General features: G+C 36.9%; 1 protein-coding gene and 1 pseudogene across 19 annotated transcripts in view; both read left to right on the forward strand.

Moving 5' to 3' along the window:
• The window catches only part of CDKL5 (cyclin dependent kinase like 5), a 212,381-nt gene that overhangs the window by 100,666 nt on the left and 96,558 nt on the right, over nucleotides 1-15,157 (forward strand). The window lies entirely within an intron of this gene.
• On the forward strand, nucleotides 5,078-11,349 carry LOC112653691 (gap junction alpha-1 protein-like; annotated as a pseudogene).

A 15,157-nucleotide genomic window follows, 5' to 3' on the forward strand; every position in this document is an offset into this window, starting at 1 on the left:
CAGAGGGAGAAGCAGGCTCCATGCAGGGAGCCCGATGCGGGACTCGATCCCGGCACTCCAGGATCACGCCTTGGGCCAAAGGCAAGCGCCAAACCGCTGAGCCACCCAGGGATCCCCTTGTTTATTTTTAAAAAAGATTTTATTTTTTTTTGAGAGAGAGAGCAAGAGAGCAAGCGCAAGTGGGGCAGAGAGGCAGATGGAGAGGGAGAAGCAGACTCCCTGATGAGCAGGGAGCCTGATGCATGAAGCGGGGCCCTGATGCGGAACTTGATCCCAGGACCCTGGGATCATGACCTGAGCCCAAGGCAGATGCTTAACCGACTGAACCACCCACGTGCCCCTATTAACAGTGACTTTAGCAGACCAGAAAATTTTAATGACGTCCAACGTACCAGTTTTTTTCATGGATTGTCTTTTTGATATTGTATCTAAAAACTCATCACCAAAGTCCATAGTTACCTAGATTTTTTAGGCTATCTTTTAGAAGTTTCGTTATTTTGTATCTAGGTCTGTGATCCACTTTTGAGTTAGTTTTTATGAAACTTAAAAGGTTTATATCTAGATTTTTTTTTTTTTTGCATATGGATGTCCAGTACCATTTGTTGAAAAGACCTTTCCCCCCTATTGGATTGCCTCTGCTTCTTTGTCAGAGATCAGCTGTGTTTGAGTCTATTTTTGGGCTCTGTTCTGTTCCAGAAAATAGCTTACTGGGATTGGGATCTCATTGAATCTATAGGTCAAGTTGAGAAGAATTGACATCTTAATATGAGTTATCTAATTCTTGAATGCAGAATATCTCTCCATTTATTGAAATCTTTGATTTCTTTAAACATAACTATATAGATTTTTGCATACAGATCTTGGAAACATTGTGTTAGATTTATACTTCAGTACTTTATTGTGTGTGTGATAATGTAAATGGTATTGTTTTAAATTTTCATTTCCAATTATTCATTGATTTTTGTATAGTACCCTTGTAAATTGTGACCTAGATAGAATTATTAGTTCCAGGAATTTTTCATTGTAGGTTTTTTGGTATATTCTTCATGGACAATTCTATCATCTGTGAACAAAACAGTTTATTTTTTCTTTCCCAATCTATATTCCTTTTATTTCCTTTTCTTGTCTTACTGTATTAGTTATGACTTCCAGTAAAATGTTGAATAAAAGTGGTGAGAGGGATCATCCTTATCTTGTTCCTGAGCTTAGTGGGAAGGTATGCAGTTTCTTACAATTAGGAATGATACTAACTGTAGGTGTTTTGTAGATATTCTTTATTAAGTTGAGGAAGTTCTGTCTATTCCTAGATTACTAAAAGATTTTTAATGAATCGGTGTTGGTTTTGTCAGTGCTTTTCTGCATCAATTGATATGTCATGATACAGTATTTCTATTTTAGAAATAGATTACATGATAGATTACATTAATTGATTTTAGAATTTTGAACCAGCCTTGCACACCTGGGACAAGTCCCATATTGTCATGGTGTTTCATTCTTTTTATACATTGCTGTACTTACTTTGCTAATATTTGTTGAGGATTTCTACATCTTTGTTCATGAGCGATATTTATCTGTAGTTTACCTTTCTTTTAATGATTTTATCTGGTGTTGGTATTAAGGTAATATTGGCCTCATAGAATGAGTTAAGAATTGTTCTTCCATTTCTGGGAAGAAGAGATTTTTCTGGAAGAGATTGTAGAGAATTGGTGTAATCTCTCATTAAATGTTTAAGAGAAGTCACCAGTGAAATACTCTGGGTATGGGACTTTTTGTTTTATAAGACTGTTATTGATTTTTCTTCTGTACATATAGGCTTATTCAGATTATCTATTATTCCTTGCGTACGTTTTGATAGTTTGTATCTTTCAAGGAATTAGTCCATTTACCTAAGTTACCATATTTATAGGCATAGATTTATTCATAATATTCCTTTATTTATTTATTTTTTAAAGATTTTATTTATTTATTTATGAGACACAGAGAGAGAGAGAGAGAGAGGCAGGCAGAGACATAGGCAGAGGGAGAAGTAGGCTTCATGCAGAGAGCCTGATGTGGGACTTGACCCTGGGATCACTCCCTGAGCCAAAGGCAGACGCTCAACCGCTGAGCTACCCAGGCAACCCGATAATATGCCTTTATTTTCCTTTTAATGTCTGTATGATTGGTAGTGCTGACTCTTCTTTCAGTTCCAATATTAATAATTTATGTTTTTTCTTTTTCTTGGTTAGCCTGGCTAGAGGTTTATCAATTTTACTGATCTTTTAAAAGAACCAGCTTTTGTTTTCATTGATTCCCCTCTCTCCCCCACCCCCGGCCGTGAGTTCCTGTGTTCAATTTCATTGATTAGTTCTATAATTTTTATTATTCTTCCTGTTTTAGGCTTATCTCTCTTTGTCTTATTTTCTAAGATAGAAGCTTAGTTACTGATTTTATTTTTTATTTATTTATTTATTTATTTTATTTATTTATTTATTTATTATTATTTTTTTTATTTAAATTTACTTTTTTTGGTTAAGCATTTTAGGTCTGTTTTCTAATGTGTATATTCTATGCTATAAACTTTTTTTCTATACATTGCTTTTACTACATCACACAATTTTTTTTTTTAATTTTATTTATTTATTCATGAGAGACACACAGAGAGAGAGGCAGAGACACAGGCAGAGGGAGAAGCAGGCTTCATGAAGGGAGCCTGATGTGGGACTTGATCCAGGGTCTCCAGGATCATGCCCTGGGCTTAAGGCGGCGCTAAACCGCTGAGCCACCAGAGCTGCCCTACATCACACAATTTTGATTTGTGTTATCACTTTGATTTAGTTCAGAATATTTTCAAATTTCTCAGGATTTCTTCTTTGACCTTTGTGTTAATTTTTTTATTTTTATTTTTTAAAGTAAGCTTTTTGCCCAGTGTGGGGCTTGCATTCATGACTCTGAGATCAAGAGTCACATGCTCCATTTGACTCAGCCAGCTACGCATCCCCGATCTGTGTGATATTTAGAAATGTCTTGCTTAATCTCTAAATATTTTGAGATTTTCCAGCTTTATGTTATTTCTAGTTTAATTCCATTGTGTTGTGAGAGTGTACTTGATTGATTGATTGATTGAGAGCAAGCAGAGGAAGAAGAAGAAAGAGAATCCCAAAGCAGGCTCCATGACCCTGAGATCATGACCTGAACTGAAATCAAGAATTGGATGCTTAACTAACTGAGCCACTTGGGCACCCCATGGGAGTTATATTTTGTATGATCTTTATGCTTTAAAATCTGTTGTGTTTTATGGCCTGGAATTTAGTATCTTAAGTTAGAATTTTCCCAATTTTTCCCTCGCATTCCCCTTGTAACATTGCTGTCATTCATTTTACTTTTCTATATGCTATAATCCTTGTTACTTTGAATGGTTATCTATTAATTAATAGGAAAAACATACTTTATTTTGCCTTTATTACTTCTCCACAGTGCTCTTATTTTCTCTAGATCTGACTTTCTGACCTGTATAATTTTCCTTTTCTAAAGAACTTTTTAAAACAGTTCTTACTAGCCTGGTTTACTGCTAAAAAATTCTCTCACTTTTTATTTTTCTGAAAAAGTAACTCTCCTTAACTTTTGAAGGATAATTTCACAGAATACTTTGTAGGTTGGTGGATTTTTTTCCCCCAACACTTTAAATATTTCACTTCATGGCTTCTGAAAAAAGTTGGATGTACTTCGTATCCTTGTTCTCTGTAGGTAAGATATTTCTTCCCTCTGGATGATTTCATGATTTTCTCTTTATGTTTGGTTTTCTGTAGTTTGAATATGATATAGTTTAGGAGTAGTCTTTTTTTTTTTTTATATTTATCTTGCTTTGTCTGCTCTGAGCTCTTTTGATGTGTGGTTTGGTGCCATTAATTTTGGAAGATTTTGGAAGATTTTTGACCATTATTCCTTCAAATATTTCTTTTCCTTCATCTCATTCTTTTCCTTCTGGTAATCTGGTCATACCTTTTGTAATTGTTCTGTAATTCTAGATACTCTGTTCTGCTTTTTAAAATTTTTGTTTCTCTTTGCATTTAGATATTAGATATTTATTGAAATATCTTTAAATTCACTGATTCTTTCCTTGGCCATGTCCAATCTATTGATAAATCCATTAAAAGCATTATTCGTTTTGTTGTAGTGTTTTTTATTTGTAGTATTCTTAGAATTGTATATGCTTACATTACCCACCTGTACTTACATGTTGTCTACTTTTTCTATTAGAGCTCTTAACTTTAGTAATCATAGTTATTTTAAATTCCCTGTCTGAAATTATTCCTGATAATCCCCAAATCTGTGCCATATCTGAGTCTGGTTCTGATTTGCACTTTGTCTGCTCAGACTGCCTTTTGTCTTCCCTTTTAGCACACTTTTTAATGTTTTTTAAAAGCCAGATAGGATATATCAGGTAATAGGGAACTGAGGTAAATAGGCTGTTAATGTAATGTTTTAGGGTAATTTGGCTTGGGGCTGGGCTATTAAGTATTTGTTGTACTGTAGGTGCCAGAGGCTTCAGTTTCCTCTGGTGTCTGTTTGTTTGTTTGTTTGTTTTTCTCCCCTATGGTCTTAGTGCTTTCCCAAGAACTCCTTTTTAAATAGTCTGCTTCTTGCAACTCTTTCCGTTGAAATCCGCCATTACTGTACCAGAATCTGGGTGACTTGGTGGTAGAGTACTAGGTAAGAAGAAGTGTTCTATAATCATAGGACTAAATCTTAAGTCTTTTTGTGGACCTGAGTCCTGGGCTGCAACCCTCAGAAGTATTTTTTAGCCTGTATCTCCCCTTCTTTTTAGGTGAAGCAAGAAGGCTAGAGGGGCTGTAGCTGGTTAATTTCCCCTTTCCTGGGACAACATGTCAGACTATAGTAAATTTTCCCTTGGAGTTGTTGGCCTTTATTATGGAGAACATTCTAGGTTTATTTCAAAACAGCTGCTTTTTCCCTGGGTGTTTTCAGAATGGCTGTTTCCCTTCCCCTTCCTCAAAAGGGAGAAGATTTTTATTGGATCTTTACCCTGCGCATATTTCAAAAGTGTTACTTTTTTCTTCGCCTTACCCAAAAGGGGAGGAGATCATTCTTGGATCTTCATGTTCAGAACCTGGTGAAGCCCTGGAGGTAAAGCCAGGAGCTTGTGGAAGGCTCTCCTAAGATTGGCTTCCTAAGAGTTCTTACTTGCAAGCCTTTGTCAAAATTACCATTTATTTTCTTCCTAGTGTATTGCTCTAGTGCCTTCTGCTCCAGGTAAGCTGTTCTTGGGTGTGATTCTCTGTATTTGCCTGTCTCTCCACATTTTAGGAGTTCAGTTTGCCTTATGTCTTTAATTCTCTGATAAGCCTAAGGAAAGTTGATTTTCAGTGTTTTTTTTTCCTCTTACTGTAAGGACAAGAGTGACAATATGTAAGCACTTTATTTGTTGGGGCTGAAACCAGAAGTTTTACGTTTACGTTTTAAAATTGGAAATACCTTGTCCAGGGGCAGCCCGAGTGGCTCAGCAGTTTAGCGCCGCCTTCAGCCCAGGGCCTGATCCTGGAGACCTGGGATCGAGTCCCATGTCAGGCTCCCTGCATGGAGCCTGCTTCTCCCTCTGCCTGTGTCTCTGCCTCTTTCTCTCTCTCTGTGTGTGTCTCTCATGAATAAATAAATAAAAATCTTTAAAAAAAAAAAAAGGAAATACCTTGTCCAGTTTAAAAATAATTGTTCAGCAAGAGACTTTTAACTTTTCTATGACCTGTTTCCTTAGCCAAGATGACTCATTCTTAGTTATTTTTCATCCCTTTGAATCTCGGATCTGTATATTTTCAAAATGCTTATAGTGAGAACTTTATCAGAACAAAATATTTGAAAAACTTAAGAGCTTCTTATAGTTTTAGAAAATTGCTAATAACTTTACCCTAAATTAACTGGAATCATTGATTTTCTTTTCTCCCCCACAGCACTGTTTTATCGGATACCTTTTAGAATCCATGCTAAAGTAGTTTCGGGGATTATTGTCTTTAACCTTCACTCGTTATTACTTTACCCTACTTGTTTTTGAAAAGGTAACTCAATTTTCTGAGGCATTTTGAAATCTCTGGAGACTAAGCACTGTTTAAATTTGAAAAACTAATGAGAATAAATGCCTCTTATGCTGCCAGTGGTTTATTTTCAATCAACCTTGAAGAATGTATTAATTATAAACTGTAGATCTTGGTGACTTTAGCCTAATAGGATTATTTTCAGAATCTGCATGATGGAGGACATTTTGGCTAAAATGTGTTACTGAAGCAACTGAGAAAGCACAGTATATACTTCAAAGCCTTGTGATTTGATTACTTGCTAAAAAATTGCATTTTGGGAGCCTTCAGTTCTTATCCTTAGATAACAGTTGTAACAAACCTTGGGCGATTGAGACATTGTAAATTGCATTAGCTTTGCCTTCTTTTTTTAGGTTTCATTTTAAGTTTTATTTTTTTTCACTGAATCTATTGTGAGGAATAGCTGTTAAACCAAGAAACAAATTAGTTGAATGGTATTTAGGATTTATTATTGCTGGCAAACTCACATTTAAGAAATATTCTTCTCTTTTAAGTTTCTTAATTGTTTAAAATGAATATCTATCTTTGGGAATTAAAGTTTTTCAGGAGAGAGAATTAAAATATTAACTTATGGGTTTTATCCTAACATACTGAATACATTTTTTTTTTTTTTTTTTTTTTTAGAAATGATGAGGTCCTGCTGTATTAGAAGGATTTGACTGAAAACAATTATTTTTTGCCATGTAATAATCAATTAGTTGTGGTTTGTTTTAAAGTAAGATCTCAGACACCTGGCTGGCTCAGTTGTTGGAACATGTGACTCTTGATCTCAGGATTTTGTGTTTAAGTGCCATGTTGGGTTAATGAGATTATTTAAAAATAAAATCTTCAAAAAATAAAGGAAGATCCATTTGTCTAGCATGATTTGAATTAGAAGCAGAAACCTTTACATAGACTTTTGTTTATAGACATTTCTTACAAAGATATAGGGCTGTCAGGAGGAAATGGAGAAAGAGGAGAAGGTCTTCAGTAGGGCCACAGTTAAAGGTTGTGCCCCATGCTGGCTCCCACCAACCCTGAACAGACTAGAGGTTGATATCTGTGTTGCTCCTACTGAAACTTAAAAAAAACAAAAACAAAAACAAAAAACCTCCCACAAAACTGCAAAAAATCTGTTGATATAATAATCTCCTAGAAGAAGTCCACACGAATAAATGCAGTGTATCAATATTTTAGTTTTAACCAAAAAGTTTCCATGTGCTCACATTTCAACTGAGAGAGTGGTTCACATTCAGTAAATAAGTATTTAAGTTAAGGCCTCTCTTGGCTGGATCCTGACTTTGAATTTCTAGGTAAGGAGGGAGTAGTAGCTCCTCTTGTTTTGTTTTTGTTTTTGTCCTGATCTTGCTACTTTATGCCAACTGGGATGGCAGCTACCCTTGCAAATGTCCCTTCAGTCACCACAGCATTCAGGACCGCAGTGCCAGAATTGATCATCTGTTCCTTTCTCTAGGGGAGAGACTCCTATGATCACCCTCATGATTCTTGACATCCTCTTCTACTTTTTGTCATCACTAAAATTCACTGGCTGTTCATTTTAGCATAGAACCATCATCCCTGTACTGCTCTGTGCATTCTTTAGTCATATCCTATCTCTTACCCCAACTTTCCAACTGACCCCTAGAGCTCCTGAACTGCCATTAGTAATTTCTCAGCTTCAGTCTTGCCCCAGCACCACAGTATAATCATGCTTTCTGCTTTTGGGTTTCGCTGCTGCCGCCAAGCAGACCCCTGAGGTAGCCTCCTCCAGCACCAGTCTTGGGCTGTGCTATCTCTGCTTGATCCCTGAAACCAGTTTGCCTGCCTTTGAGCTCCCTGAGGACAGTGAGTTCTCTCACCCTCAAAGCTTTGCCCATGCTGGCTTTCATCACAGGTTAATAGTTTTCACACTCTTTGCCTGGCTGACTATACAGACTGATGTGGGTGTCCTTGAGTTAATTTCCGTCAGTACCAATTTTTTTTTTAATTTCTTAGCATTTATTTAAAACTGCAGTTTTCTGTTCACTTAGCCTTTTTCATTGATTCTAAGATGTACATTTCCCCTCACATTTCTGAAATTGAGGCACCTCTTAAAACTGGATGCTTTGATTGCTTTCTGAATGTAGGTAACATAGTGGGTTATCTTATACTCAATTGTGTTTTAGATTTAATAAAATCCTGTACTTTTTTTTTTTTTTTAAGTAGGCCCCATGAGAGGCTTAGAGCCCAATGGAGAGCTTAAATTCACAACCCTGAGAGCAAGACATCAAGAATCCGACACTTAACTGACTGAGCCACCCAGGCACCCCTAAAATACTGTACTTTTAATGATCTGTTTTCTCTAGTTAATTGTGAGTTGCAAGTACAGGAATCCTGTTTTGCTCCCATAGGGACCAGTGCCCAGTATAGTACCTGGTGACTAGTAAGCCCTGAATAAATAATGCTCAAATGAATATCATTATCTATTTGGTCTTCCACCCCTCTTTTTAAAGTGTCCACACCAACATGGGGTTCAAACTTACAACCCTGAGGTGAAAAGTCGCATGCCTGACTGAACCCGGCAGGCACCCCTATCATTACCTATTTGGGCAATGATGGCCCTAATAATGTTTGAAGATGAATTGGTCACTATATGCATGTGAATCTTTAGTTCAGTTTTTGTGTTTCAGTCTTTATCTTTGGAGATTACTTTATTCTAGAATTGAAGAAAACCTTTAGGTGTGTTTATGTTGTTCCATTTATGTAACTTGACCCATTATTGATATATGTACATCCTTATTTAAGAGTATTGGCTCACTATATATGAAAATGAATCCACAAAAAGCTTCGATTGGGTATCAGCAATTGTCTTTGATTAGGAGAAAGAGTGAGGAAGGTACCAAACGGTGTAGCAGACTTTTAAACTTTAGAAAGTTTTGAGTGCTTGAACTTACTTTTTCATTTTACTTCATCCTCCAAGGAGTGCAATCACTTGGTGTGCCTTCTTCACTTCTTTTAAGCGAAAGAAGAGCGAACAGGCAACATGAGTGACTGGAGTGCCTTAGGCCAACTCCTTGACCAGGTTCAAGCTTACTCCACCGCTGGAGGGAAGGTGTGGCTCTCAGTCCTTTTCATTTTCAGAATCCTGCTACTGGAGACAGCGGTTGAGTCAGCCTGGGATGATGAGCAGTTTGCCTTTCATTGTAATACTCGGCAGCCTGGTTGTGAAAATGTCTGCTATGATAAGTCTTTCCCAATCTCTCATGTGCACATCTGGGTCCTGCAGATCATATTTGTGTCCATCCCCTCACTCTTGTACCTAGTGCATATATTCTACATTATGCGCAAGGAAGAGAAGCTGAAACAGAAAGGGGAGGAACTCAGAGCTGCTCAAACCAGTGGTGTCAACATGGAGGTGCATTTGCAGGAGGAAATTGAAATCGAAATCAAGAACTTCAGGTTTGACATTGAAAAATACTGTAAGATGAAAATGAGAAGGGGCTTGCTACGAATCTATATCATCAGTGTCTTCTTCAAGGCCGTTTTTGAGGTGGCCTTCCTGCTGATCCAGTGGTACATCTATGGATTCAGCCTGAATGCGGTTTACAGTTGCAAGCGAGACCCCTGCCCACATCAGGTGGACTGCTTCCTCTCTCGCCCCACGGAGAAAAGCACCTTCATTCTCTTCATGCTGGTGGTGTCCTTGGTGTCTCTTGCTTTAAACATCATCGAGTTATTCTATATCTTCTTCAAGACCTTTAAGAAGCATATGAAGCATCCACAGAGTGAGACTTACCATGATACATCTGGTCTGCCAAGCCCCTTCAATGACTCTTTTTTAGTTCTTCCTTTCTCTGCCATGTCCTTTCACAAGGACAAGATGGTTCCTGGAAACCAAAATAGTTCTTCCTACCGCAGTTACAATAAACAAGGAAATGAGCAAAACTGTGCTAAACAGAGTGCATAGCAAGATCTAAGAGGGCAGGCAGGAAGCACCACCACTAACCTGCACACATAGCCTTTTGATTTCCCTGACGATAAGCAGAATTCTGGGGAAATAAAACAACAAAAGTAGCTACTGGGCAGTAGTTATTGTAGACCAGCAGCCGTTCTGTAAAGCCAGCAGTTATGCCAGCAGCAGCCTTAATGACCTGGAGATTTAGATACATGCTTGAAAGCATTATGATTTTGCTCAATTGTTAAAGAGATGGAAGGTACATAAGGAGAGTATATTTTTGTCCCAGATGAGGTGGTACTTAACATCAGTTATGAAGCTTAACAGACCTAAAGGGTTCTTTTGGGGTGTCTGGGATAGTAGAGGAGAGAAGGGGATTAATGGAAGAACATAGTTGGCATTTAAAATGGTTGACTTGAATTTATATTTTAAATAAAAGTTGCTATTAGGTGGTACATTAGTAAGGACTTTTTCTCTCCCATATTTCCTGACAGTGGTTCAGTGTCTATGAAAGAGCAACAGATACTTGTCACATATTGGTACAAACAGATGCACAATCCATGAACGTGGATTTTAAAATAATGGAGGGTTCAAATTTGAGCCTTTCTCATGGATTTTGTGCTGTGGGCCATATGACGTTTACCTAATTCCTACTGTGAAAGTGAAATACTCTTCCCTCCTCCAAATGGCCCCCTTCACCCAGTTTAGCTTATTATGGATACTGGTTTTATTCATTATGATTTTTTTCTTTTGTAGAAAGTTGTCAAGAATGATGTCCTTTTTCTGAAATGTAATCATTGATACTTGAATGATAGACTTTTAGTTCTATAAACAATACTCATTAATGTGAGAAATTTAAATGCTTAGAGCTGGACTATTAAATGTTCTTACATAAATTTTACAGTAACTGATAGTTCTTGGCTTTATTTTACTTAATAAGTCCTATGTAATAAGCATTATTTTAGAACTCATTCTGTTAAGAATTTGGCAGGCAGTCTTTTGGGGTGGCCAGTGTTTTTGATGCTTGTACTAAGATTTTATTTATGCAAGAAAGGTTGAAAAAGGTTTGAGTATTACCCATGTAACTAATGTGTTGGAAATATATACTGAAGAAATCTAACATTTTATTCAAGTGACTTTCTAAAACTCACAGATGGGTGAAAATGCTATAAGCCTCACACTGTGTTCTTGCATGACAGCTACGTAAACAGTTTTGTACACTAAATGGTTTAACATTTCACATTAGACTACTATCATGTTCAGTTTTATTAAATGCAAATGTAGACCAAGTTTATCGTATATTCTAGAGAATGTTCTTTATTTAATAAAGCTTTAAGAGAGTAACCTGCATGTCTGCCTCCTCTGAGAGTTTCTGGCTGCATTCATCTTTCCCAGTCTTTTGAACTCTTTGTTGATACATCTTAGTCTAAGCAAAATCTACTACAGAGTTTTAGAAATGGATTTGCAGTGATTCCATTACAGAAGGTTTTAGTATTAGCATCTTTAATTATATGTAGCAGGGTCACAGATATACCCACTACTTAGATGTGCAAAAAATGTAGCTTCTTTTTTTCTTTTAACTGATCTACTCTTCATCAGAAGCCTCTTCCCACGCCACAGGGTGGAAGGAAGGAAAAGATGGGGACAACTGAACCATTAAATCAGCCAATGAACAGCATCTTGCTCTGACAGCCGCATTTATAAAACCCAGTCTGGTGGCTTATTAAAGAGTCTTTCAGATTTTCTTCTCACAAACTGTTTCATGAGGAATAAGTACAGTTATTTACTAATGAGATGTGTGTTTCTATAGGGCACTGCAAAACCTCTGAAACCTTGGATTGGACACTGCTGTGCTCACTTCCTGTTTCACATTGATTTTTACATATTGCTTTCTTGCTTGATTTTTTTTTTTTTTAAGATTCTGTTTATTCGTCAGAGACACACAGAGAGAGGCAGAGACATAGGCAGAAGGAGAAGCAGGCTCCCCGCAGGGATCCCAATGTGGGACTCCATCCCGGGAACTCAGGATCACGCCCTGAGCCAAAAGCAGACACTCAACTGCTGAGCCACCTGGCGTCTCTGTTTGCTTGATTTTGTTAAAGTTTTATCTTGAGATAATTAGAGATTCACATGCAATGGTAAAAAATAATAGATTCCATATATCCTTCCACTAATTGCTTCCAATAGTAACATCTTGCATAACTATAGTAGAATATCATAACCAGAAAACTGCCATTGCTATAATTCATTGACCTTATTCATATTTCACCAGTTTTACGTGCCCTCATATGTGTGTGAATGCATGTACACGTGAAGTTTCTATCACTTGTGTAGATCCGTGTGACCACCAGTCAAGATACAGAACAGTTTTATGGCAAGGATCTCTTCTTGTGCTGTTGATAGCCACAGTTGCGCCCCTCCATTCCCCTCTCCCTAACTCCTTGCAAGCACTAATCTGTTCATCTCTATGATTTTGTCATTTTAAGAATACTATTTAAATGTAATGATACAGTATATAACCTTTTGAGATTGGCTTTTTCCCTCAGCATAACTCCCTTGAGGACCCATCCAAGTTTTTGTATGAACCAACAGTTTCGCTTTTTGTTTTCTTTTAAATTGCTGAGTAGTCCATAATATGGAGACACCACTGGTTATTCACCTCTTGAAGGATCTTTAGGTTGTTTCCAGGTTTTAACTATTACAAATAAAACTGTATGAACATTTGTGTACAAGGTTGTTGTTGTTGTTTTTAATGAATAGCAGTTTTTTATTTCCCTGGGATAAATGCCCAGGAGTGTAACTGCTGAGTTATAAGTGAATATATAGTTTGTTAAGAATCTGGGATGCTGTGTTTCAAGAGTGGTTTATATTCCCGTCAACAATGTATGAGTGATATTGTTTATCACTGTTTTCAATTTTAGCCATTCTGATAGGTGTGTAGGTGATCTCATTATAGTTTCAATTTGCTTTTCTCTAATGGCTAATAGTGTGCTTTTCACATGCTTAATTGGGATCTGTATATCCTCTTCAGTGAGATAGCTGTGTCTTCTGTCCATTTCTAATTGTATTCTTTATTACTATTGAGTTTAAGGAGTTAAAATATATATATATATATTCTGGATTAAAATCCTTTGTTGGATATGCTTGAAAACATTTTCTTCCTGCTTGTAGCTTGTCTTTCCATCACTTAAGGTCTTCCACAGAGCAAATAATTTTAATTTTGATAAGATCATTTATCATTTTTTCCTTTTATCGATTGTGTTTTTGGTGCTAAGTCTAACTTTTTGTCTAGTTCTATATCCTAAAGTTTTTCTTCTTTGTTTTCTAAACGTTTTATAGATTTACGTTTAAATAAATGCAAGTCCATGATCTTGTATTTAAGTCCATGATCCATTTTGAGTGAATTGTTGTATAAGTTGTGAAATTTTAGGTTGAGGCATTTCTCTTCTCTTCTCTTTCTTGGCTAAGGATTGCAATTGCTGTAGCATCACCATTTGTGGAAAAGTCTTTCCTTCCTCCATTGAATTGCTTTGGCAGACAAAAATCAGGTGTATTTGTGTGGCCCTATTGATCTGTGTGTTTATCCCTCTGCCAGTATCACACTGTCTTGATTACTTTTCTGTAGCTCTGTAGTAAGCCTTAACATCAGGTATAGTGATTCCTCTCATTTTATTCTGCTTCTTCAAAATTTCTTTAGCGATTCCAGGTCATGTGCCTTTCCATTTTCATTTTAGAATAAATTTGCCTATATCTACAAAACACTTGCTGAGATTTTTTATAGGAATTGCATTAAAGCTATATATCAATTTGGGGGAAATTGGCATCTCGTTGAGTTTTCTAATACGTGAGTACGGTTTGTTTCTCAATATCCTTAGAGTTTCTTCAGTTTTTTTTTTATCAACATTTTATAATTTTTTTAAAGATTTTATTTATTTATTCATGAGAATACACAGAGAGGAGAGAGAGAAGCAGAGACACAGGCAGAGGGAGAAGCAGGCTCCATGCAGGGAGCCTGATGTGGGACTGGATCCCAGGTCTCCAGGATCATACCCTGGGCTGCAGGCAGCACTAAACCACTGAGCCACCGGGGCTGCCCAACATTTTATAATTTGCAGGGTATAGATCCTGTACATATTTCATTTCCTTGGAGTAACTTTTTTTTTAAGATTTTTGTTTGTTAGAGAGAGCACACAGTGTGTAAATGGGGGTAGGAGCAGAGGGAAAGGGACAAGCAGACTCTGTGATGAGTACAGAGCCCCATATGGGTTGATTCCACAACCCAGAGATCATGTCCTGAGCCAAAATCAAGAGTCTGACACTTAACTGGGCAACTCAGGCATCCCTTTCCTTGGAGTAATTGTAAATGATACTTTGCTTTTAAACTTCTGTCTCCCATTTTTGTTGTTTGCATATAGAAATGTGATTGATTGGGACGCCTGGGTGGCACAGTCCATTAAGTGACTCACTCTTGGTTTTGGCTCAGGTAATGATCTTGCCGTCCTGGGATCCAGCCCCGTGTTAGGCTCTTTGCTCAGTGCAGAGTCTGCTTGAGGTTCTGTCTCTCCCTCTTCCTCTGCCCCTCTTGCTCTTTCTGTCTCTCTCTAAAATAAATATTAAAAAAAAGAAATATGATTAATTTTTTGTGTTGAACTTGTATTTTACAATCCTGCTAAACTTAGTAGTTCTAGGAAGTTTTGGTGGATTCTTGGGATTTTTTTGTGTAAATGATCATGTCATCTGCAAATAGGGTCACTGTTACTGCAATACAGTGTTCAGTAATAGTGATAAGAGCAGACATTCTTTTCATGTTCCTGATCTTAGGGAAAAAGTATTCAGTCTTTCACCATTAAATGTGATGTTAGCTATAGGATTTTGCAGATGATATTTATAAAGCTGAGAAACTTACTTCTTATTTCTAATTTGCCAGAGGCTTTTTTTTATAATCATAAATTGGTATTTGATTTTGTCAGATTGTTTTATTGTATCAGTTGATATGATCATATAATTTTTCTTTTTTACCCTGTTGACATGATTTTCAAATGTTGAATCAGCATTGCATATCTAGAATAAATCCAACGGGTTATGATGCACAGTTTTGTTTTTTAAGATTTTATATATTTATTTTGAGAAAGAACACAAGCCAAGGGGGAGGGGCAGA

Source organism: Canis lupus, chromosome X (assembly GCF_003254725.2).
Source record: "Canis lupus dingo isolate Sandy chromosome X, ASM325472v2, whole genome shotgun sequence".
NCBI lineage: Eukaryota > Metazoa > Chordata > Mammalia > Carnivora > Canidae > Canis > Canis lupus.